The sequence below is a fragment of the Triturus cristatus genome, chromosome 1_1, assembly GCF_964204655.1.
Source record: "Triturus cristatus chromosome 1_1, aTriCri1.1, whole genome shotgun sequence".
NCBI lineage: Eukaryota > Metazoa > Chordata > Amphibia > Caudata > Salamandridae > Triturus > Triturus cristatus.
The window spans coordinates 1,023,484,268-1,023,510,374 of NC_140579.1; positions in this window are offsets into that span (position 1 = coordinate 1,023,484,268).

Genomic DNA, 26,107 nt, shown 5'->3' on the forward strand with positions numbered 1-26,107 from the left:
ACTCTGCACCCACCCCTTCTGTGTCTGGGCACTGCTGGGAGTGATAGGCACCCACCCCTCCTATGTCTGGGCACCGCTGGGAGGACTCTGCACCAACCACTGCTGTGTCTGGGCACTGCTGGGAGTGATAGGCACCCACCCTCCTATGTCTGGGCACTGCTGGGAGGACTCTGCACCCACCCCTCCTGTGTCTGGGCACTGCTGGGAGGACTCTGCACCCACCCCTCCTGTGTCTGGGCACTGCTGGGAGTGATAGGCACCCACCCCTCCTGTGTCTGGGCACTGCTGGGAGGACTCTGCACCCACCCCTCCTGTGTCTGGGCACTGCTGGGAGGACTCTGCACCCAGCCCTCCTGTGTCTGGGCACTGCTGGGAGTGATAGGCACCCACCCCTCCTGTGTCTGGGCACTGCTGGGAGGACTCTGCACCCACCCCTCCTGTGTCTGGGCACTGCTGGGAGGACTCTGCACCCACCCCTCCTGTGTCTGGGCACTGCTGGTAGGACTCTACACCCACCCCTCCTATGTCTGGGCACTGCTGGGAGGACTCTGCACCCACCCCTCCTGTGTCTGGACACTGCTGGGAGGACTCTGCACCCACCCCTCCTGTGTCTGGGCACTGCTGGGAGTGATAGGCACCCACCCCTCCTATATCTGGGCACTGCTGGGAGGACTCTGCACCCACCCCTCCTGTGTCTGGGCACTGCTGGGAAGACTCTGCACCCACCCCTCCTGTGTCTGGGCACTGCTGGGAGGACTCTGCACCCACTCCTCCTGTGCCTGGGCACTGCTAGGAGGACTCTTCACCCACCCCTCCTGTGTCTGGGCACTGCTGGGAGGACTCTGCACCCACCCCTCCTATGTCTGGGCACTGCTGGGAGGACTCTGCACCCACCCCTCCTGTGTCTGGGCACTGCTGGGAGGACTCTGCACCCACCCCTCCTGTGTCTGGGCACTGCTGGGAGTGATAGGCACCCATCCCTCCTATGTCTGGGCACCGCAGGGAGGACTCTGCTCCCACCCCTCCTGTGTCTGGGCACTGCTGGGAGTGATAGGCACCCACCCCTCCTATGTCTGGGCACTGCTGGGAGGACTCTGCACCCACCCCTCCTGTGTCTGGGCACTGCTGGGAGGACTCTGCACCCACCCCTCCTGTGTCTGGGCACTGCTGGGAGGACTCTGCACCCACCCCTCCTGTGTCTGGGCACTGCTGGGAGGACTCTGCACCAACCCCTCCTATGTCTGGGCACTGCTGGGAGGACTCTGCACCCACCCCTCCTGTGTCTGGGCACTGCTGGGAGGACTCTGCACCCACCCCTCCTGTGTCTGGGCACTGCTGGGAGGACTCTGCACCCACCCCTCCTATGTCTGGGCACTGCTGGGAGGACTCTGCACCCACCCCTCCTGTGTCTGGGCACTGCTGGGAGGACTCTGCACCCACCCCTCCTGTGTCTGGGCACTACTGGGAGTGATAGGCACCCACCCCTCCTATGTCTGGGCACCGCAGGGAGGACTCTGCTCCCACCCCTCCTGTGTCTGGGCACTGCTGGGAGTGATAGGCACCCACCCCTCCTATGTCTGGGCACTGCTGGGAGGACTCTGCACCCACCCCTCCTGTGTCTGGGCACTGCTGGGAGGACTCTGCACCCACCCCTCCTGTGTCTGGGCACTGCTGGGTGGACTCTGCACCCACCCCTCCTATGTCTGGGCACTGCTGGGAGGACTCTGCACCCACCCCTCCTGTGTCTGGGCACTGCTGGGAGGACTCTGCACCCACCCGTACTGTGTCTGGGCACTGCTGGGAGTGATAGGCACCCACCCCTCCTATGTCTGGGCACCGCAGGGAGGACTCTGCTCCCACCCCTCCTGTGTCTGGGCACTGCTGGGAGTGATAGGCACCCACCCCTCCTATGTCTGGGCACTGCTGGGAGGACTCTGCACCCACCCCTCCTGTGTCTGGGCACTGCTGGGAGGACTCTGCACCCACCCCTCCTGTGTCTGGGCACTGCTGGGAGGACTCTGCACCCACCCCTCCTGTGTCTGGGCACTGCTGGGAAGACTCTGCACCCACCCCTCCTGTGTCTGGGCACTGCTGGGAGGACTCTGCACCCACTCCTCCTGTGCCTGGGCACTGCTAGGAGGACTCTTCACCCACCCCTCCTGTGTCTGGGCACTGCTGGGAGGACTCTGCACCCACCCCTCCTATGTCTGGGCACTGCTGGGAGGACTCTGCACCCACCCCTCCTGTGTCTGGGCACTGCTGGGAGGACTCTGCACCCACCCCTCCTGTGTCTGGGCACTGCTGGGAGTGATAGGCACCCACCCCTCCTATGTCTGGGCACTGCTGGGAGGACTCTGCACCCACCCCTCCTGTGTCTGGGCACTGCTGGGAGGACTCTGCACCCACCCCTCCTGTGTCTGGGCACTGCTGGGAGGACTCTGCACCCACCCCTCCTGTGTCTGGGCACTGCTGGGAGGACTCTGCACCAACCCCTCCTATGTCTGGGCACTGCTGGGAGGACTCTGCACCCACCCCTCCTGTGTCTGGGCACTGCTGGGAGGACTCTGCACCCACCCCTCCTGTGTCTGGGCACTGCTGGGAGGACTCTGCACCCACCCCTCCTATGTCTGGGCACTGCTGGGAGGACTCTGCACCCACCCCTCCTGTGTCTGGGCACTGCTGGGAGGACTCTGCACCCACCCCTCCTGTGTCTGGGCACTACTGGGAGTGATAGGCACCCACCCCTCCTATGTCTGGGCACCGCAGGGAGGACTCTGCTCCCACCCCTCCTGTGTCTGGGCACTGCTGGGAGTGATAGGCACCCACCCCTCCTATGTCTGGGCACTGCTGGGAGGACTCTGCACCCACCCCTCCTGTGTCTGGACACTGCTGGGAGGACTCTGCACCCACCCCTCCTGTGTCTGGGCACTGCTGGGAGTGATAGGCACCCACCCCTCCTATATCTGGGCACTGCTGGGAGGACTCTGCACCCACCCCTCCTGTGTCTGGGCACTGCTGGGAAGACTCTGCACCCACCCCTCCTGTGTCTGGGCACTGCTGGGAGGACTCTGCACCCACTCCTCCTGTGCCTGGGCACTGCTAGGAGGACTCTTCACCCACCCCTCCTGTGTCTGGGCACTGCTGGGAGGACTCTGCACCCACCCCTCCTATGTCTGGGCACTGCTGGGAGGACTCTGCACCCACCCCTCCTGTGTCTGGGCACTGCTGGGAGGACTCTGCACCCACCCCTCCTGTGTCTGGGCACTGCTGGGAGTGATAGGCACCCATCCCTCCTATGTCTGGGCACCGCAGGGAGGACTCTGCTCCCACCCCTCCTGTGTCTGGGCACTGCTGGGAGTGATAGGCACCCACCCCTCCTATGTCTGGGCACTGCTGGGAGGACTCTGCACCCACCCCTCCTGTGTCTGGGCACTGCTGGGAGGACTCTGCACCCACCCCTCCTGTGTCTGGGCACTGCTGGGAGGACTCTGCACCCACCCCTCCTGTGTCTGGGCACTGCTGGGAGGACTCTGCACCAACCCCTCCTATGTCTGGGCACTGCTGGGAGGACTCTGCACCCACCCCTCCTGTGTCTGGGCACTGCTGGGAGGACTCTGCACCCACCCCTCCTGTGTCTGGGCACTGCTGGGAGGACTCTGCACCCACCCCTCCTATGTCTGGGCACTGCTGGGAGGACTCTGCACCCACCCCTCCTGTGTCTGGGCACTGCTGGGAGGACTCTGCACCCACCCCTCCTGTGTCTGGGCACTACTGGGAGTGATAGGCACCCACCCCTCCTATGTCTGGGCACCGCAGGGAGGACTCTGCTCCCACCCCTCCTGTGTCTGGGCACTGCTGGGAGTGATAGGCACCCACCCCTCCTATGTCTGGGCACTGCTGGGAGGACTCTGCACCCACCCCTCCTGTGTCTGGGCACTGCTGGGAGGACTCTGCACCCACCCCTCCTGTGTCTGGGCACTGCTGGGTGGACTCTGCACCCACCCCTCCTATGTCTGGGCACTGCTGGGAGGACTCTGCACCCACCCCTCCTGTGTCTGGGCACTGCTGGGAGGACTCTGCACCCACCCGTACTGTGTCTGGGCACTGCTGGGAGTGATAGGCACCCACCCCTCCTATGTCTGGGCACCGCAGGGAGGACTCTGCTCCCACCCCTCCTGTGTCTGGGCACTGCTGGGAGTTATAGGCACCCACCCCTCCTATGTCTGGGCACTGCTGGGAGGACTCTGCACCCACCCCTCCTGTGTCTGGGCACTGCTGGGAGGACTCTACACCCACCCCTCCTGTGTCTGGGCACTGCTGGTAGGACTCTACACCCACCCCTACTATGTCTGGGCACTGCTGGGAGGACTCTGCACCCACCCCTCCTGTGTCTGGACACTGCTGGGAGGACTCTGCACCCACCCCTCCTGTGTCTGGGCACTGCTGGGAGTGATAGGCACCCACCCCTCCTATGTCTGGGCACTGCTGGGAGGACTCTGCACCCACCCCTCCTGTGTCTGGGCACTGCTGGGAGGACTCTGCACCCACCCCTCCTGTGTCTGGACACTGCTGGGAGGACTCTGCACCCAGCCCTCCTGTGTCTGGGCACTGCTGGGAGTGATAGGAACCCACCCCTCCTGTGTCTGGGCACTGCTGGGAGGACTCTGCACCCACCCCTCCTGTGTCTGGGCACTGCTGGGAGGACTCTGCACCCACCCCTCCTGTGTCTGGGCACTGCTGGTAGGACTCTACACCCACCCCTCCTATGTCTGGGCACTGCTGGGAGGACTCTGCACCCACCCCTCCTGTGTCTGGACACTGCTGGGAGGACTCTGCACCCACCCCTCCTGTGTCTGGGCACTGCTGGGAGTGATAGGCACCCACCCCTCCTATGTCTGGGCACTGCTGGGAGGACTCTGCACCCACCCCTCCTGTGTCTGGGCACTGCTGGGAAGACTCTGCACCCACCCCTCCTGTGTCTGGGCACTGCTGGGAGGACTCTGCACCCACTCCTCCTGTGTCTGGGCACTGCTGGAAGGACTCTGCACCCACCCCTCCTGTGTCTGGGCACTGCTGGGAGGACTCTGCACCCACCCCTCCTGTGTCTGGGCACTGCTGGGAGGACTCTGCACCCACCCCTCCTGTGTCTGGGCACTGCTGGGAGGACTCTGCACCCACCCCTCCTGTGTCTGGGCACTACTGGGAGTGATAGGCACCCACCCCTAATATGTCTGGGCACCGCAGGGAGGACTCTGCTCCCACCCCTCCTGTGTCTGGGCACTGCTGGGAGTGATAGGCACCCACCCCTCCTATGTCTGGGCACTGCTGGGAGGACTCTGCACCCACCCCTCCTGTGTCTGGGCACTGCTGGGAGGACTCTGCACCCACCCCTCCTGTGTCTGGGCACTGCTGGGTGGACTCTGCACCCACCCCTCCTATGTCTGGGCACTGCTGGGAGGACTCTGCACCCACCCCTCCTGTGTCTGGGCACTGCTGGGAGGACTCTGCACCCACCCCTCCTGTGTCTGGGCACTGCTGGGAGTGATAGGCACCCATCCCTCCTATGTCTGGGCACCGCAGGGAGGACTCTGCTCCCACCCCTTCTGTGTCTGGGCACTGCTGGGAGTGATAGGCACCCACCCCTCCTATGTCTGGGCACCGCTGGGAGGACTCTACACCCACCCCTCCTGTGTCTGGGCACTGCTGGGAGGACTCTGCACCCACCCCTCCTGTGTCTGGGCACTGCTGGGAGGACTCTGCACCCACCCCTCCTATGTCTGGGCACTGCTGGGAGGACTCTGCACCCACCCCTCCTGTGTCTGGGCACTGCTGGGAGGACTCTGCACCCACCCCTTCTGTGTCTGGGCACTGCTGGGAGTGATAGGCACCCACCCCTCCTATGTCTGGGCACCGCTGGGAGGACTCTGCACCAACCACTCCTGTGTCTGGGCACTGCTGGGAGTGATAGGCACCCACCCTCCTATGTCTGGGCACTGCTGGGAGGACTCTGCACCCACCCCTCCTGTGTCTGGGCACTGCTGGGAGGACTCTGCACCCACCCCTCCTGTGTCTGGGCACTGCTGGGAGTGATAGGCACCCACCCCTCCTGTGTCTGGGCACTGCTGGGAGGACTCTGCACCCAGCCCTCCTGTGTCTGGGCACTGCTGGGAGGACTCTGCACCCAGCCCTCCTGTGTCTGGGCACTGCTGGGAGTGATAGGCACCCACCCCTCCTGTGTCTGGGCACTGCTGGGAGGACTCTGCACCCACCCCTCCTGTGTCTGGGCACTGCTGGGAGGACTCTGCACCCACCCCTCCTGTGTCTGGGCACTGCTGGTAGGACTCTACACCCACCCCTCCTATGTCTGGGCACTGCTGGGAGGACTCTGCACCCACCCCTCCTGTGTCTGGACACTGCTGGGAGGACTCTGCACCCACCCCTCCTGTGTCTGGGCACTGCTGGGAGTGATAGGCACCCACCCCTCCTATATCTGGGCACTGCTGGGAGGACTCTGCACCCACCCCTCCTGTGTCTGGGCACTGCTGGGAAGACTCTGCACCCACCCCTCCTGTGTCTGGACACTGCTGGGAGGACTCTGCACCCACCCCTCCTGTGTCTGGGCACTGCTGGGAGTGATAGGCACCCACCCCTCCTATGTCTGGGCACTGCTGGGAGGACTCTGCACCCACCCCTCCTGTGTCTGGGCACTGCTGGGAGGACTCTGCACCCACCCCTCCTGTGTCTGGACACTGCTGGGAGGACTCTGCACCCAGCCCTCCTGTGTCTGGGCACTGCTGGGAGTGATAGGAACCCACCCCTCCTGTGTCTGGGCACTGCTGGGAGGACTCTGCACCCACCCCTCCTGTGTCTGGGCACTGCTGGGAGGACTCTGCACCCACCCCTCCTGTGTCTGGGCACTGCTGGTAGGACTCTACACCCACCCCTCCTATGTCTGGGCACTGCTGGGAGGACTCTGCACCCACCCCTCCTGTGTCTGGACACTGCTGGGAGGACTCTGCACCCACCCCTCCTGTGTCTGGGCACTGCTGGGAGTGATAGGCACCCACCCCTCCTATGTCTGGGCACTGCTGGGAGGACTCTGCACCCACCCCTCCTGTGTCTGGGCACTGCTGGGAAGACTCTGCACCCACCCCTCCTGTGTCTGGGCACTGCTGGGAGGACTCTGCACCCACTCCTCCTGTGTCTGGGCACTGCTGGAAGGACTCTGCACCCACCCCTCCTGTGTCTGGGCACTGCTGGGAGGACTCTGCACCCACCCCTCCTGTGTCTGGGCACTGCTGGGAGGACTCTGCACCCACCCCTCCTGTGTCTGGGCACTGCTGGGAGGACTCTGCACCCACCCCTCCTGTGTCTGGGCACTACTGGGAGTGATAGGCACCCACCCCTAATATGTCTGGGCACCGCAGGGAGGACTCTGCTCCCACCCCTCCTGTGTCTGGGCACTGCTGGGAGTGATAGGCACCCACCCCTCCTATGTCTGGGCACTGCTGGGAGGACTCTGCACCCACCCCTCCTGTGTCTGGGCACTGCTGGGAGGACTCTGCACCCACCCCTCCTGTGTCTGGGCACTGCTGGGTGGACTCTGCACCCACCCCTCCTATGTCTGGGCACTGCTGGGAGGACTCTGCACCCACCCCTCCTGTGTCTGGGCACTGCTGGGAGGACTCTGCACCCACCCCTCCTGTGTCTGGGCACTGCTGGGAGTGATAGGCACCCATCCCTCCTATGTCTGGGCACCGCAGGGAGGACTCTGCTCCCACCCCTTCTGTGTCTGGGCACTGCTGGGAGTGATAGGCACCCACCCCTCCTATGTCTGGGCACCGCTGGGAGGACTCTACACCCACCCCTCCTGTGTCTGGGCACTGCTGGGAGGACTCTGCACCCACCCCTCCTGTGTCTGGGCACTGCTGGGAGGACTCTGCACCCACCCCTCCTATGTCTGGGCACTGCTGGGAGGACTCTGCACCCACCCCTCCTGTGTCTGGGCACTGCTGGGAGGACTCTGCACCCACCCCTTCTGTGTCTGGGCACTGCTGGGAGTGATAGGCACCCACCCCTCCTATGTCTGGGCACCGCTGGGAGGACTCTGCACCAACCACTCCTGTGTCTGGGCACTGCTGGGAGTGATAGGCACCCACCCTCCTATGTCTGGGCACTGCTGGGAGGACTCTGCACCCACCCCTCCTGTGTCTGGGCACTGCTGGGAGGACTCTGCACCCACCCCTCCTGTGTCTGGGCACTGCTGGGAGTGATAGGCACCCACCCCTCCTGTGTCTGGGCACTGCTGGGAGGACTCTGCACCCAGCCCTCCTGTGTCTGGGCACTGCTGGGAGGACTCTGCACCCAGCCCTCCTGTGTCTGGGCACTGCTGGGAGTGATAGGCACCCACCCCTCCTGTGTCTGGGCACTGCTGGGAGGACTCTGCACCCACCCCTCCTGTGTCTGGGCACTGCTGGGAGGACTCTGCACCCACCCCTCCTGTGTCTGGGCACTGCTGGTAGGACTCTACACCCACCCCTCCTATGTCTGGGCACTGCTGGGAGGACTCTGCACCCACCCCTCCTGTGTCTGGACACTGCTGGGAGGACTCTGCACCCACCCCTCCTGTGTCTGGGCACTGCTGGGAGTGATAGGCACCCACCCCTCCTATATCTGGGCACTGCTGGGAGGACTCTGCACCCACCCCTCCTGTGTCTGGGCACTGCTGGGAAGACTCTGCACCCGCCCCTCCTGTGTCTGGGCACTGCTGGGAGGACTCTGCACCCACTCCTCCTGTGTCTGGGCACTGCTAGGAGGACTCTGCACCCACCCCTCCTGTGTCTGGGCACTGCTGGGAGGACTCTGCACCCACCCCTCCTATGTCTGGGCACTGCTGAGAGGACTCTGCACCCACCCCTCCTGTGTCTGGGCACTGCTGGGAGGACTCTGCACCCACCCCTTCTGTGTCTGGGCACTGCTGGGAGTGATAGGCACCCATCCCTCCTATGTCTGGGCACCGCAGGGAGGACTCTGCTCCCACCCCTCCTGTGTCTGGGCACTGCTGGGAGTGATAGGCACCCACCCCTCCTATGTCTGGGCACTGCTGGGAGGACTCTGCACCCACCCCTCCTGTGTCTGGGCACTGCTGGGAGGACTCTGCACCCACCCCTCCTGTGTCTGGGCACTGCTGGGAGGACTCTGCACCCACCCCTCCTATGTCTGGGCACTGCTGGGAGGACTCTGCATCCACCCCTCCTGTGTCTGGACACTGCTGGGAGGACTCTGCACCCACCCCTCCTGTGTCTGGGCACTGCTGGGAGTGATAGGCACCCACCCCTCCTATGTCTGGGCACTGCTGGGAGGACTCTGCACCCACCACTCCTGTGTCTGGGCACTGCTGGGAGGACTCTGCACCCACCCCTCCTGTGTCTGGGCACTGCTAGGAGGACTCTGCACCCACCCCTCCTGTGTCTGGGCACTGCTGGGAGGACTCTGCACCCACCCCTCCTGTGTCTGGGCACTGCTGGGAGGACTCTGCACCCACCCCTCCTGTGTCTGGGCACTGTTGGGAGGACTCTGCACCCACCCCTTCTGTGTCTAGGCACTGCTGGGAGTGATAGGCACCCACCCCTCCTATGTCTGGGCACTGCTGGGAGGACTCTGCACCCACCCCTCCTGTGTCTGGGCACTGCTGGGAGGACTCTGCACCCACCCCTCCTGTGTCTGGGCACTGCTGGGAGGACTCTGCACCCACCCCTCCTGTGTCTGGGCACTGCTGGGAGTGATAGGCACCCACCCCTCCTATGTCTGGGCACCGCTGGGAGGACTCTGCTCCCACCCCTCCTGTGTGTGGGCACTGCTAGGAGTGATAGGCACCCACCCCTCCTATGTCTGGGCACTGCTGGGAGGACTCTGCACCCACCCCTCCTGTGTCTGGGCACTGCTGGGAGGACTCTGCACCCACCCCTCCTATGTCTGGGCACTGCTGGGAGGACTCTGCACCCACCCCTCCTGTGTCTGGACACTGCTGGGAGGACTCTGCACCCACCCCTCCTGTGTCTGGGCACTGCTGGGAGTGATAGGCACCCACCCCTCCGATGTCTGGGCACTGCTGGGAGGACTCTGCACCCACCCCTCCTGTGTCTGGGCACTGCTGGGAGGACTCTGCACCCACCCCTCCTATGTCTGGGCACTGCTGGGATGACTCTGCACCCACCACTCCTGTGTCTGGGCACTGCTGGGAGGACTCTGCACCCACCCCTTCTGTGTCTGGGCACTGCTGGGAGTGATAGGCACCCACCCCTCCTATGTCTGGGCACCGCTGGGAGGACTCTACACCCACCCCTCCTGTGTCTGGGCACTGTTGGGAGGACTCTGCACCCACCCCTCCTGTGTCTGGGCACTGCTGGGAGTGATAGGTACCCACCCCTCCTATGTCTGGGCACCGCTGGGAGGACTCTGCTCCCACCCCTCCTGTGTCTGGGCACTGCTGGGAGTGATAGGCACCCACCCCTCCTATGTCTGGGCACTGCTGGGAGGACTCTGCACCCACCCCTCCTGTGTCTGGGCACTGCTGGGAGGACTCTGCACCCACCCCACCTGTGTCTGGCCACTGCTGGGAGGACTCTGCACCCACCCCTCCTATGTCTGGGCACTGCTGGGAGGACTCTGCACCCACCCCTCCTGTGTCTGGACACTGCTGGGAGGACTCTGCACCCACCCCTCCTGTGTCTGGGCACTGCTGGGAGTGATAGGCACCCACCCCTCCTATGTCTGGGCACTGCTGGGAGGACTCTGCACCCACCCCTCCTGTGTCTGGGCACTGCTGGGAGGACTCTGCACCCACTCCTCCTGTGTCTGGGCACTGCTGGGAGGACTCTGCACCCACCCCTCCTGTGTCTGGGCACTGCTAGGAGGACTCTGCACCCACCCCTCCTGTGTCTGGGCACTGCTGGGAGGACTCTGCACCCACCCGTCCTATGTCTGGGCACTGCTGGGAGGACTCTGCACCCACCCCTCCTGTGTCTGGGCACTGCTGGGAGGACTCTGCACCCACCCCTCCTGTGTCTGGGCACTGCTGGGAGTGATAGGCACCCACCCCTCCTATGTCTGGGCACCGCAGGGAGGACTCTGCTCCCACCCCTCCTGTGTCTGGGCACTGCTGGGACTGATAGGCACCCACCCCTCCTATGTCTGGGCACTGCTGGGAGGACTCTGCACCCACCCCTCCTGTGTCTGGGCACTGCTGGGAGGACTCTGCACCCAGCCCTCCTGTGTCTGGGCACTGCTGGGAGTGATAGGCACCCACCCCTCCTGTGTCTGGGCACTGCTGGGAGGACTCTGCTCCCACCCCTCCTGTGTCTGGGCACTCCTGGGAGGTCTCTGCACCCACCCCTCATATGTCTGGGCACTGCTGGGGCTGATGGCCACACACCCCTATGTGTCTGTCCACTGGCGTGGTACGACCCGTACCCACGCTCTTAAGGTGTGGGTACGGGCCGTACCCCTACGGCACCCCAACAATGGCGGTACGGCCCGTACCCACGTCCCAAAGGCATGGGTACGGGCCGTACCGCCATTGTTGGGGTGACGTAGGGGTGGGCGTGGTACGACCCGTACCCACACTCTTAAGGCGTGGGTATGGGCCGTGCCCCTACGGCACCCCAACAATGGCGGCACGGCCCGTACCCACGTCTCAAAGGCATGGGTACGAGCCGTACCGCCATTGTTGGGGTGACATAGGGGTGGGCGTGGTACGACTCGTACCCATGCCTTTGGGACGTGGGTACTGCCGTACCGCTATTGTTGGGGTGCCGTAGGGGTACGGCCCGTACCCACGCCTTAAGAGCGTGGGTACGGGTCGTACCACGCCCACCCCTACATCACCCCAACAATGGCGGTACGGCCCGTACCCACGTCCCAAAGGCATGGGTACGAGCCGTACCGCCATTGTTGGGGTGACGTAGGGGTGGGCGTGGTCCGACCCGTACCCATGCCTTTGGGACATGGGTACGGGCCTGTTGGACTTGGCCCTTCTGGCAGGTTCACCCCTGAACTTTTTTTGCTTTTTATTGGTGACTTGGTGTGGTAATTGTTTGGTCTCTGCGCACTTTCCCTGTGTCCCAGGGTAAAGTGCGTGCGTGCTCTGAGTGCATGTGGTGAGATAGGCCTGCCCTCCCATAGGAATGCATGGGGAATGTATGTGTCCCTAGTAGTTCCTGATGCGTGGGGTGTGCAGGCCCGAGTTTGGTATGTGCGGACTCGTGGGATTGAATGCTGCGCGATGATGTGTGCGGCGTGCATGTACCTAGTGTGGAAGTGCCACTTCTAGAAGTGGGCACTTCTGTGTGCAGTGTGTCTGTCGCGTGATTGGCTGGTCATGTCATGTGACGGGCTAGGGATTCCCCAGAGTCAGGATGAGTCACCCAGTGGTGAATGGGGAGATCAGCAGCTAGATGGGTGGGAGGAGTACACCTGGGTCCTGAATAGGACAGGGTTTTCCACACACAATGCTGGCCCCGCCCCCTGTGGTGCGACTGACGACCCTAGCCCTGCCAGTGAATAGAGTGAGGGGCTGAGCACATGAAGGGTGCTCCCCAACCAGCTGCGACTGGTTTTCCCCCTCACCCTGAACCCAGAACAAAGGGTTTGACTGTATAAAAATGGGGCTGTGTCCCCACAGAAAGGGTTCTCTTCCAGGATCCTGAGGAGGGCTGCTGCTGCTGGAGGCCAGGAGGAACCGCCACTTTGGACTGCCTTCCTGCCTGGAGGGCCCAGTGAGCTGGCCCCTGGCCCAGCCTTGCCCCCTGCCCACCTTACTAAGGACTTTGCTGGACTTTCCCTTGTTATAGCGCCTGGGAGCGCTTTCTGGGCTCTACAGCGCCTGGGAGCGCTTTATCTCTGCAGTGGAGGAAAAGCTTCACTTAATTCTGGGCAGAGCGCGGGACTTATGCCCTGGTGAGCGCTCGATCCCCCCTTCAAAAGGAGCAACGCTTCGGATTGCTGAACTGGCAGCTCGGAGCTGCGATCATTAGAAAAGGGGAATCCCCGGCGTGGAGATTCCCCCGCAAGTCCGCTTATTTACATCGCGGGTGCCCACCCCGCACCTTTGCCGGTATTTTTGTCCTAACCACAGGGCGGGTGCCCACCCCGCCTAGTTGTCGCTTTGCTGAGATCTGCAATAGCGGGAGCCCACCCCGCTGTTGTGTTTGCTGAAGCGCTGTGCCCCGAGAGAATCACCGCCGCCGGCCGGGGGCTTCCGGGAGAGTGTCGCGCTACCATTGGACGAAGCGCCCCTGAGCCTGGAGGCTCGACACGAGGGCCGCGCTGCCATTGGCTGAAGCGCCTCTGACCCGGGAGGCTCGACACGAAGGCTGCACTGCCATTGGCTGAAGCGCCTCTGACCCGGGAGGCTCGACACAATGGCTACGCTGCCATTGGCTTAAGCGCCCAACCGCCGCTTTGTAGAAGTCCCAGAGGAGGGGGGCGTCACAGCGGCTCCGCAGTCGCGGGCCGCTGCAACGTTTCGGCAGTTCTCTTCGTTCTGAGTCCCGGAGGGGACTCCAACGCCTCCGTACTCTGCTGACCTTCAGTTGCGCCGCCGTAGCGGGCAACTGCAACGTTGGGGGCACTCTTGTGTTCAGAGCCCCGTGGCTCCCACGTGTACAGGGCATCCTTGTGCTCAGAGCGCCCAGAGCGCTCCAACGAACGGGGCATTTCTCTTTGAGCCCATCGAGGCTCCACCTTACGGGGGCATTCCTTTTCAGTTACGAGCGGCCCCGGAAGGCAGTGGGCCGCTCCAACGAAGGAGCACATTGTTATTTAGAGCCTGCGAGGCTCTAGGGGTCATTTCATTTGTTTCAGAGCCCTGGGAGGCTCCAACGTTGGCCCCAGCCTTTCTCCAGTTGCCCAGCACTTAGTGGGCAACTGCTACGTGTAGGTTGTGCTTTGTGCGCGCTGATTTGCGCAGCCTGCGCCGGCGCGCCCTGTCTTGCTGGACGCAGGGCGTCCTGGCCCCTTCAGGGCCAGTTGGCCCAGGGATTGCCACAGATAGTGGCTAATGTGAGTTTTTGCGCCTTGTACCTTTCCTGCACCTCTGAATGTGTTTATGCGTCATGTGCTTTGCCCTACACCTCTGACTGTATTTTATGCATCCTGTGTCTATGTGCTTAGACCCCTACAGGTATTGTGATACTTAGGTGGTTGTTTTTCCCCTAGTACAGGTGGTACTAGTGAGGTCCTAGTTCCCTGCGTGGTATTCCTAAAGGTGGTTAGGGTTGCGTAGGTGGTACATTCTGATACCAGTAGTTACTGGTTGTGTGCTACATGTCCTATTTTTAGTGCTACAGTGATTGTGTGCTATGTTCTCAAATATTATTCCTACGTTCTAAGTGCTATTCCTACAAAGTGCTAATTCCTGACAGTGGTCCATGTGGCCCTGTCCCCTGTATATATAATCCCTTGTAAATTCTGCCCGTGCCTGTCGGCACATTGTAAAGTGTGTATTTTTATCTAATGTGTTGTGTATAATACAAAGGTTATTTTTATATAATACCTTGTGTGGAGTTTCCTTTGTGGTGGGCCTTGGGTGTTGTTGCTGGGTGCGCGCGCAAACGCTTTACACATCGCCTCAGGGATAAGCCTGACTGCTCGTGCCAAGCTACCAAGGGGGTGAGCAGGGGTTATCTTTGGCGTGTAACTCCCCAGCCCTGACTAGAGTGGTGGTTTCTGTCTGACTTTGGCGCAAGCCTTAGCCAACCAGAAATCGCCATTTCTAACATTGGTGATCAGCGGTGGGATTTGGACTTGCGTTTGCGCTGTACCGCAGCAGCAACTGGCCGCACTACAAAACTCTGCATTTAGATAAATCACATGGTATAGGGATTATTGTTCTAAGTTTGTTTTTAATTGTCATTTCTTTGGAAATGTGGTTTTGTGCACTGTGAGTTAGGTGTCCCTAGCTCGGGAGGGTAGATCATCCCCCTTAGTGCATTGTTTCTGGATTCACCAGAGGGTGGGATCCAGTGGTGGCAGCGTAATAGTGTCCAGTACATTTGTCCCCCGCCCTGCGCCCAGAGTTGGTACCTGTGTCACGTGGTGGTCAGGTTGAGGAATCAGGGGTGGTAGAAACTGCCTTACCAGTCCGAGGGGAGGGTTGGGTGTGGATGAGTGGTGTGTGGCACTAGGCAAGTGAGTGTGAGTTCTCTGGGTTAGAGAGCTTGCTGAATCTTTTTGTGAATTGTGTGCTCCTGTTAGGCTCAGACCCCTAGGTTCCCTGTGTGATCTTTTCTCAAGAACGTCCGCCAAAATGGAGCCAGCCTTTGATTTCGGTGATCTGTTTGGGTACAGTATGTTGGAGTTGGTAAGGTTCTGTGAAGAGAGAGACATAGGGGTGGATGAGTCAGACTCTCAGTCCGAACTTAGAAGCAGCCTGATCCTATGGCAAAAGGGTCAGTGGGGTCTTGAGCGCAGTAGGATAAGGGCCCGGGCCTCACACCAGGAGGGTGGTGGGTCTGTAGGGAGCCCTGAAGATTTAGAAGAGGAGGAAGAAAGTAGCCTGACAGGGTCGCCAGTAGATAGTGGAGACCCCATAGATAGGGAGTCCCTTGCTGGGTCCAGTGTCAGGAGCAGCACCCCATCCCTTTCCCTGTCCCCAGAGGAGTGGGTAGATAGGAGGGAAGAAAGGGAGCATCAGCTGGCCATGGAGAAGCTCAGGATAGAGCATGCCAAGCTGGAGACCGAGAGGGTCTTAGCTCAGAAACAGATGGCGGAGGCTGAGCGGGCCTTTGCCACAGAGAAATTAGCTCTGGAGGGTAAGTTGTCCCCTGAGCGCAGTTGTAGTTGTCTGGGCTCCCCAGGGAGGGTTGAGTCCAGTGGTGACAGCGAGATAAAGTCCAGTGCAGGAAGTCCCATTCCCAGTTTACCCAGTCTGGTACCTGTTTCCCAAGAAGAAGCGTATAGGTTGAAATTCAGGGGCAGTAGGAAGCTGTCTCACCAGTCTTGGGACACGTTTGTGGGTGAATGCGAGGATGCACTGGATGATTGGGTAAGAGTAAACACGAAACGGGATTTTGAAGGACTGTATGCTCTGGTTATCAAAGAGCAGCTACTCAGTAGTTTTTACCCCGGGTTGCGCCAACACCTGTTGGGATATTACGATTTGGATGCTTGGGACCTTGCAAAAAGAGCAGACCGATGGGAAGGGGTCCCAAGTTCTGATGAGGAATGGGAGAGTGATTCCAACAGTAGTGGTTCAGAGATCCTCCAACCCAGCGTGGTGGAGGAGGCTCAGTGTAGCCCAGCTAGGTCCCCGGATAGCGAGGAGGGTGTAGGGGCTTACGGCCTGGCTCAGTGGAGCGGGAGTAAGTGGGTGACCGAGGGTCCCCAGACGCACGAAACCCTGCCTCATGACTTGGATGGTTTCATGAGGGAACACCAAGTCTGGGACCTAGGCTGTCCTGTTAGTCCATTTGAGGAGGATCACCTAGTGTATGGAGGACCTGGAGCGTCTGTAAATAAAGCTCCAGTGGTTCTGATGTCTGGCAGTACCGCTCCAGTAGGGAGGGTACAGAAGTCCAGCGAGAGGAGTGGCATGGGGCGGTGTTCCCCGGTGGAGGAGCCAGTGGGTCAGGGACCAGCCGGGAGGGCTGAGTCTCCTCGAGGTGACCATGGTGACCACACGTCTGTCCTGGGGGATCTTCGCGCACTGTCAGGTGGACAGGGGACGGGAGATCTGCGCCAGGCAGACTGTCATGCAACATATGAGGCATATGTTCCTCTTGGGGGGATGGTGTGTAAGTCCCCCGAAGTCCTGGAGTGCCAGGCAAGTATTCCACCAAAGGTTCTAGACCCGAGGTTGGGAGGCCAGGTTCAGGATCAGCCTGACCTGAAGGGTAGGACGACTGTAACCAGTGTCCTGACCGGTTCTTCTTCCAGAGGTACCGCCCCAGTTGGTAGGGAGCAGGACTCTGGAAGGGGGTGCAGAGGGTGGGAGAGCCCACCTCTGACCCCAGGGCAACCTGAGGGGTTAAACCCTAGGTTGGGAGACCAGTTCTCAGGGAGGGGTCCTGAGCTGGTAGGTGAATTGCGTTACGGGGTCGTCTCTCAGAGGAAGAGAGGGCGGAACCCCAGAAGAAGAGGTAGGGGGAGGAGAGCCTCACCCATGACTTTTGGTCAGCTTGAGGGTACAGACCCTAGGCTGGAGGATCAGTGGCAGTTTAGAACTGCCCTGATGAGGGGTAGAGTGGAGAATGGCCGCTATGTGCCAGGGGTTACTACCCCCCACTCTATGGTTAGGCAAAGACCGGTGGCACCTGGGTGGCCTAGGGCCTGGTCTTGGCCGCGGACAGCTTGGGAGTACCAGTGGGGTAGCCCAGTTGGTCCAGACAGTGGTGTTAGAAAGAATTCCATGGGTTCACCGTGGCGTAGAACCGGAGGGTGTCCCTGCAGTTGCGGGCCCGCGTCCGTGTTCTATCGCCCCAAGCAGGGAAGTCCATCACGGTGGTGATTGGTCTGCCCTGCGTTTTGGCTGGAAGGGGGTTGTGTTGGACTTGGCCCTTCTGGCAGGTTCACCCCTGAACTTTTTTTGCTTTTTATTGGTGACTTGGTGTGGTAATTGTTTGGTCTCTGCGCACTTTCCCTGTGTCCCAGGGTAAAGTGCGTGCGTGCTCTGAGTGCATGTGGTGAGATAGGCCTGCCCTCCCATAGGAATGCATGGGGAATGTATGTGTCCCTAGTAGTTCCTGATGCGTGGGGTGTGCAGGCCCGAGTTTGGTATGTGGGAACTCGTGGGAGTGAATGCTGCGCGATGATGTGTGCGGCGTGCATGTACCTAGTGTGGAAGTGCCACTTCTAGAAGTGGGCACTTCTGTGTGCAGTGTGTCTGTCGCGTGATTGGCTTGTCATGTCATGTGACGGGCTAGGGATTCCCCAGAGTCAGGATGAGTCACCCAGTGGTGAATGGGGAGATCAGCAGCTAGATGGGTGGGAGGAGTACACCTGGGTCCTGAATAGGACAGGGTTTTCCACACACAATGCTGGCCCCGCCCCCTGTGGTGCGACTGACGACCCTAGCCCTGCCAGTGAATAGAGTGAGGGGCTGAGCACATGAAGGGTGCTCCCCAACCAGCTGCGATTGGTTTTCCCCCTCACCCTGAACCCAGAACAAAGGGTTTGACTGTATAAAAATGGGGCTGTGTCCCCACAGAAAGGGTTCTCTTCCAGGATCCTGAGGGGGGCTGCTGCTGCTGGAGGCCAGGAGGAACCGCCACTTTGGACTGCCTTCCTGCCTGGAGGGCCCAGTGAGCTGGCCCCTGGCCCAGCCTTGCCCCCTGCCCACCTTACTAAGGACTTTGCTGGACTTTCCCTTGTTATAGCGCCTGGGAGCGCTTTCTGGGCTCTACAGCGCCTGGGAGCGCGTTATCTCTGCAGTGGAGGAAAAGCTTCACTTAATTCTGGGCAGAGCGCGGGACTTATGCCCTGGTGAGCGCTCGATCCCCCCTTCAAAAGGAGCAACGCTTCGGATTGCTGAACTGGCAGCTCGGAGCTGCGATCATTAGAAAAGGGGAGTCCCCGGCGTGGAGATTCCCCCGCAAGTCCGCTTATTTACATCGCGGGTGCCCACCCCGCACCTTTGCCAGTATTTTTGTCCTAACCACAGGGCGGGTGCCCACCCCGCCTAGTTGTCGCTTTGCTGAGATCTGCAATAGCGGGAGCCCACCCCGCTGTTGTGTTTGCTGAAGCGCTGTGCCCCGAGAGAATCACCGCCGCCGGCCGGGGGCTTCCGGGAGAGTGTCGCGCTACCATTGGACGAAGCGCCCCTGAGCCTGGAGGCTCGACACGAGGGCCGCGCTGCCATTGGCTGAAGCGCCTCTGACCCGGGAGGCTCGACACGAAGGCCGCACTGCCATTGGCTGAAGCGCCTCTGACCCGGGAGGCTCGACACAATGGCTACGCTGCCATTGGCTTAAGCGCCCAACCGCCGCTTTGTAGAAGTCCCAGAGGAGGGGGGCGTCACAGCGGCTCCGCAGTCGCGGGCCGCTGCAACGTTTCGGCAGTTCTCTTCGTTCTGAGTCCCGGAGGGGACTCCAACGCCTCCGTACTCTGCTGACCTTCAGTTGCGCCGCCGTAGCGGGCAACTGCAATGTTGGGGGCACTCTTGTGTTCAGAGCCCCGTGGCTCCCACGTGTACAGGGCATCCATGTGCTCAGAGTGCCCAGAGCGCTCCAACGAACGGGGGCATTTCTCTTTGAGCCCATCGAGGCTCCACCTTACGGGGGCATTCCTTTTCAGTTACGAGCGGCCCCGGAAGGCAGTGGGCCGCTCCAACGAAGGAGCACATTGTTATTTAGAGCCTGCGAGGCTCTAGGGGTCATTTCATTTGTTTCAGAGCCCTGGGAGGCTCCAACGTTGGCCCCAGCCTTTCTCCAGTTGCCCAGCACTTAGTGGGCAACTGCTACGTGTAGGTTGTGCTTTTTGCGCGCTGGTTTGCGCAGCCTGCGCCGGCGCGCCCTGTCTTGCTGGACGCAGGGCGTCCTGGCCCCTTCAGGGCCAGTTGGCCCAGGGATTGCCACAGATAGTGGCTAATGTGAGTTTTTGCGCCTTGTACCTTTCCTGCACCTCTGAATGTGTTTATGCGTCATGTGCTTTGCCCTACACCTCTGAATGTATTTTATGCATCCTGTGTCTATGTGCTTAGACCCCTACAGGTATTGTGATACTTAGGTGGTTGTTTTTCCCCTAGTACAGGTGGTACTAGTGAGGTCCTAGTTCCCTGCGTGGTATTCCTAAAGGTGGTTAGGGTTGCGTAGGTGGTACGTTCTGATACCAGTAGTTACTGGTTGTGTGCTACATGTCCTATTTTTAGTGCTACAGTGATTGTGTGCTATGTTCTCAAATATTATTCCTACGTTCTAAGTGCTATTCCTACAAAGTGCTAATTCCTGATAGTGGTCCATGTGGCCCTGTCCCCTGTATATATAATCCCTTGTAAATTCTGCCCGTGCCTGTCGGCACATTGTAAAGTGTGTATTTTTATCTAATGTGTTGTGTATAATACAAAGGTTATTTTTATATAATACCTTGTGTGGAGTTTCCTTTGTGGTGGGCCTTGGGTGTTGTTGCTGGGTGCGCGCGCAAACGCTTTACACATCGCCTCAGGGATAAGCCTGACTGCTCGTGCCAAGCTACCAAGGGGGTGAGCAGGGGTTATCTTTGGCGTGTAACTCCCCAGCCCTGACTAGAGTGGTGGTTTCTGTCTGACTTTGGCGCAAGCCTTAGCCAACCAGAAATCGCCATATCTAACAGGGCCGTACCGCCATTGTTGGGGTGACGTAGGGGTGGGCGTGGTATGACCCGTACCCACGCTCTTACGGCGTGGGTACGGCCGTACCCCTACGGCACCCCAACAATGGCAGTACGGCCCGTACCCACGTCCCAAAGGCATGGGTACGGGCCGTACCACCATTGTTGGGGTGACGTAGGGGTGGGCATGGTACGACCCGTACCCATGCCTTTGGGACGTGGGTACGGGCCGTACCGCCATTGTTGGGGTGACGTAGGGGTGGGCTTGGTATGAGCCGTACCCACGCTCTTAAGGCGTGGGTACGGTGCGCACCACAATTGTTGTGTTGCTGGTTCGCGTCGACTTCCGTTGTGGCGGACGCAGGCCTTGGTGGAGACGCCCCCGCCCCCCGAAGTGACCAGGCCTTGGGGGTCAGGTATGTACAGGGCATGTATGATTTTTAACTTGGGTGGGGGTTATGTTTCCTGCCCCTGCCCCCCCCCCCTTTGCCCCTGGGTGTTGTTCTGACCTTCTGCGGCGTCTGCGTTGGTTCCTGTACACCAGGTGGACTGCTATGAGGGCCGGGATGACACGTAGGTTGGGGTCCATGGCTGTCCATCGCGTACAGGTGCTCCTTCTGTGCGTCGTCCTGATTTCCCGGCAGTTTTTGGCTGCCGTAAAATATTGTCAGTGCGAAGTGACGTGGGCACGAATCGTACTTGCTGGTTCGTGAAACGCTGCCTGACTCCGTCCGGACGTCACATCCGTGGTGTCTCGGATCCGATTTGTATTTTTTTTTTTGCCGGTCGGTGTTTTTGACGATTCGTACGGAAATTGTGTTTCTGTACGAATCGTACTTGCGGGTTTGTAAGGTGTTTATCCCGGGTACGAGTCGGACGGAGAAAACGCTCCGTCCGACGGTTCGTACCCGGGTTTTAACGGATCGGAATCGACACCATAGTGTCCATCTACTCCACGGAGTGCTCTGAACCAATCAGCGTAACCCAACCTGTACTCACATTGACCCATTCTAATCCCAAACGTTACCAAAAAGGATTGGGCATGCTATTAACCTTCAGTGATCTATTCAGCTCCCGTTGTTTGTCCAACCACAAAGTAGTGCCCATGCCATTTTATGGCTGTATATAACGTGTGACAAATCATTGAACTTCAAAATATGTCATGCACTTTTCAATAAATAAGATTAATTTCACCAGTGGCCCTCACTGCAATTTTTCGAAAAAAGAATGGAGTACCTTACAAGGATTGTTGGATAATCAAGACCTCACTTTCCAAAAAGCAGATAAGGGAGGTGCTTTAGTTGTGACGGACAAGGAGTTTTATGAAGCTAGCGTCATAAATCATCTGTATGATGAAGGAACATACATGAAATTGGAGCAAGATCCCACGGATGTTTTCCAAATAACACTCAGAAATTTTTTATATCATGCATTACAAATGAAATGGATTACAATAAAGACCTACAAGTATCTGGATATTAAATATCCCCGACGTCCTCAATTCTACATGCTCCCCAAGGTGCATTAAAATGCTAAGACACCACCATTCAGGTCAATAGTTTCGGCATGCGGTTCTATATCTGAACCCATTGTAAAATATCTGGATTGGTTCCTGCAACCTCTGATGCAAAAATGGGAACCCTGTATCAAAGACACTACAGCCTTTTGAATATGTTAAAAATGGTGGATACGGAGAACATAGAAGACTGGTGGTTATGTACAGTGGACGTTACTGCTCTGTACACTTCGATCCCTCACAATGAAGGTCTGGAAGCTATGGAATGGTGCTTGTTGAGAAACAAAGCGGAAGACATGAACAATGTTTTTTTGTTAGAACTTATGCACTTTGCATTATATCATAGTTACTTTCAATGGCAGAGTATGTTTTTTGGGCAATGCAATGGAACTTCCATGGGATTCACGGGGGCACCATCCTACACAAATATTTTCATGTCGAAGTTTGAATCTGAACATATCTTGGAGAATCCGGAATGGTTGGATGGACTGGTATTATTTAAAAGATACATTGACAACATATTTATCATTTGGAAAGGGGAGAGGAATGTATTACAAAACAACATTACACGTCTAAACACGTGTCAAGAACGCATTAAGTTCACGTATCAAGTTGATAAACGGTGTATATCATTCCTGGATGTCTTAGTATCTGTTGAAAACAATACATTTAAAACAAATGTGCATATTAAAGCGACAGTTTGCAACAACTGTTTGCACTTTAAGAGCTTTCATCAGGAATCTCTAAAAAAACTCTTGCCTCTATCACAATTCATCAGATGAAAATGCATCACTTCAAACTCGTTAGATGTGCCAGAAACGATCAACACCCAGGCCATGAGATACATGAGTATAGGATACCTAAGGAACATAATTGAAGAATCCATTGAAAAAGTGGGAAATTTGACTAGAGAAACTTTACTCATAGCTAAAGTAACCAATGAAAAGACACCAACTGTTTGTGTTCTGAAATATTCCACGCAAGCCAATAGGATTAAAAATATAATCAAGAGACATTGGGCATTAATAGAAATGGATCCAGATTTGAAACCTTTGTTTGACGAGAAAATCACGTTTGCTTTCCAAAGATCAAAGAACATTAAAGAGTATTTAACTAAGAACAATAATAAAAAGAAAGAGAAACACGCTTTCAAAGGCATGCGTAGATGTGAGAACTGCATTCATTGCAATAACGTAATCATAGGTAATTAAATTACGCATTCCACAAAAGGCACCAAAATACCATTACTGCACTCTAGTACATGTGACACTAAGAACGTCGTATACGGTATTAAATGCCTGTGTGGCAAAGTATACGTTGGGCAGACGGAACGAAAAGTAAAAATTAGGATGACGAAACATAAAAGTAATATTAGAATGAGAAACATGAAGTCAACAGTAGCCACACACTGGCATGAAGCCGGTCACCAAATAGCGCAAGTGAGATTCACGATTTTGGAAGCCATTCAGCAACGCTGTGATATGGACTCAGATAAACAATTATTAAGAGCAGAAGTCTTTTGGATCAGGAAATTACACTCCATGCAACCACATGGAATGAATGACCATATTGAATTAGCGTACTTTTTATAAAGGAGGCTACAATGCAATTGCCAAGTTATAATCATTCATCATATTTATATATTTTTTGCTTTATTGAAAAGTGCATGACATATTTCGAAGTTCAATGATTTGTCACACGTATCTACTGTGGAGTAGATGGACATTAGGGGGTCGATTTCGATCCTGGAAAAAGGCTGTACGAATCGTTGTACGGAGCGTTTTCTCCGTACGACTCATTACCGGTAAACTTTTCTTACAACCTAGGAAGTACGATTCATACAGAAAGCCTTTTTCCGTACGAATCGTACAAAAGACCGTACGGGTAAAAAAAAAAACGATTCTGATCCGGAACAGCTTGTATGCGATGCCCGGACGTTTTTAAGCAGCGGTTTCCGGCCCAGCAAGTACAATTCGTCCCTACGTCACTCCGTACGGCTCTTTTCTTACGGGAGCCAAACACAGCCGGAAAAGCTGAGTCCTACGCGAACCTCTATGCAACGGAGCCCTGGAATGCGACGTACACGCCATGAACCCCATCGTACGTGTCATCCCAGTCCTCTTAGCCTATGACCTGGTGCACCGGACCCGACGCACACGCCGCAGAAGGTGAGAACAACACCCAGGGGCCAGGGTGGGGGTGAGGGGCAGGAAATAACCCTGGGTGAGACACTACACTTCGCCCACGTAGTGTACGTAGCGCTGCCTGCTTCGCAGTTTTCGAAGTAGGCGAAGCAGGCTAGCGCTACGCACACCCAGGGCGAAGCGTAGCTGCCTGCCGCTGCCACCCGCCTCCCGCCCGCCCTCCTTTTAAATCAAACCCCCGCATTTACAATAAATACTAAATTAAAGAAACTTACCTGAAACGCGGCATCTCCGGGGCTCCCTCTTCCATTTCAAACTTCTTCTGACAAATGCGCATGCGCGGAAGCCCGCACATCCGCATTCCTTGCGAGAAATGCGCATGCGCGGGCTTCCGCGCATGCGCATTTGTCAGAAGAAGTTTGAAATGGAAGAGGGAGCCCCGGAGACGCCGCGTTTCAGGTAAGTTTTTTTAATTTAGTATTTATTGTAAATGCGGGGGTTTGATTTAAAAGGAGGGCGGGCGGGAGGCGGGTGGCACGTAGTGGGGCTACGCGAAGCACGTAGTGTGCGTAGATTTGGGCACACTACGTGCTGCTTCACGTAGCCCCACTACGCCCACCCTTAGCAGGAAACATACCCCATACCCAGATCCAAACCTATAATATGGAGCCCATACATTACCACAAGGGTCTGGTCACTTGCAGGGGGCGTGTCCAGCAACCCCTGCGTACCGCAACAACGGAAGTGGACGTGTATGGTGCGTTGCACACGTACCCCTACGGCACCAGTACAATAGTGATACAGACCGTACACACGCAATGAATGCGTGGGTATGGTGCATTTCACACGTACCCCTACGGCACCAGTAGAATAGTGATACGGACCGTACACAGGCAATGAATGCGTGGGTACGGTGCGTTTCACACATACCCCTGCGGCACCAGTACAATAGTGATACGGACCATACACACGCAATGAATGCGTGGGTACGGTGCGTTTCATACGTACCCCTACGGCACCAGTAGAAAAGTGATACGGACCGTACACACGCAGTGAATGCGTGGGTACGGTGCGTTTCACACATACCCCTACAGCACCAGTACAATAGTGATACGGACCGTACACATGCAATGAATGTGTGGGTACGGTGCGTTTCACACGTACCCCTACGGCACCAGTACAATAGTGATACGGACCGTACACATGCAATGAATGCGTGGGTACAGTGTCTTTCACACGTACCCCTACGGCACCAGTAGAACAGTGATACGGACCGTACACACGAAATGAATGCGTGGGTACGGTGCGTTTCACACGTACCCGTACGGCACCAGTAGAACAGTGATACGGAGCGTACACACGCAATGAATGCGGGGGTACGGTGCGTTTCACACGTACCCCTACGGCACCAGTAGAACAGTGATACAGACCGTACACATGCAATGAATGCGGGGGTACGGTGCATTTCACATGTACCCGTACGGAACCAGTACAATAGTGATACGAGGCATACACACGCCAGGAATGGAGGGCTACGAGTCGCACAAGGATGTCCATCAAGTACTTGCCATTGCATACTTTCATGTGCAGGCCCTAGGTGTGTCAGCCAGTGATATTGCACAGGTCATCTCATCTAGTTGCACAATTGATGTGTGATGACCTGTGTACACATGTCATGTGTGATGGGGCACTGTGTGGCACACATCACCTTGACACTTGCCACATGTGTGTCTGTAGTCCAACTGTGTCATGCACAGCAGCAGTGGGATGGCACAGTCATCACCACCCGCACCTGTCTCCTGAGGCCAGGGACAGGGACACTCTATCAACTGACATGTCATGATCAGTGTGCCCCTATGTGACTATGTCAGGTGTGTGTCATGTGTTCCCATGAGCTTGCTGTTAGTGTTCCGTCAACTGCATCTGCTGTTGGTGCATCCAACATGGGTCTGTGTGGAGATGGGCATGGCACACATCTACGCACACCATGCCACATGTGAATTCCCACGGCTGTAGGGTCTGTGTGCATCGGACATCATATTTTCCCAGGCATACATGTCTGCGTCGTCTCAATGGCTGTGTTTTTTTGTTGTCACGTGTACCCCTTCATCGCAATGTGTTTCATATGTACATTTGACATTCCAAG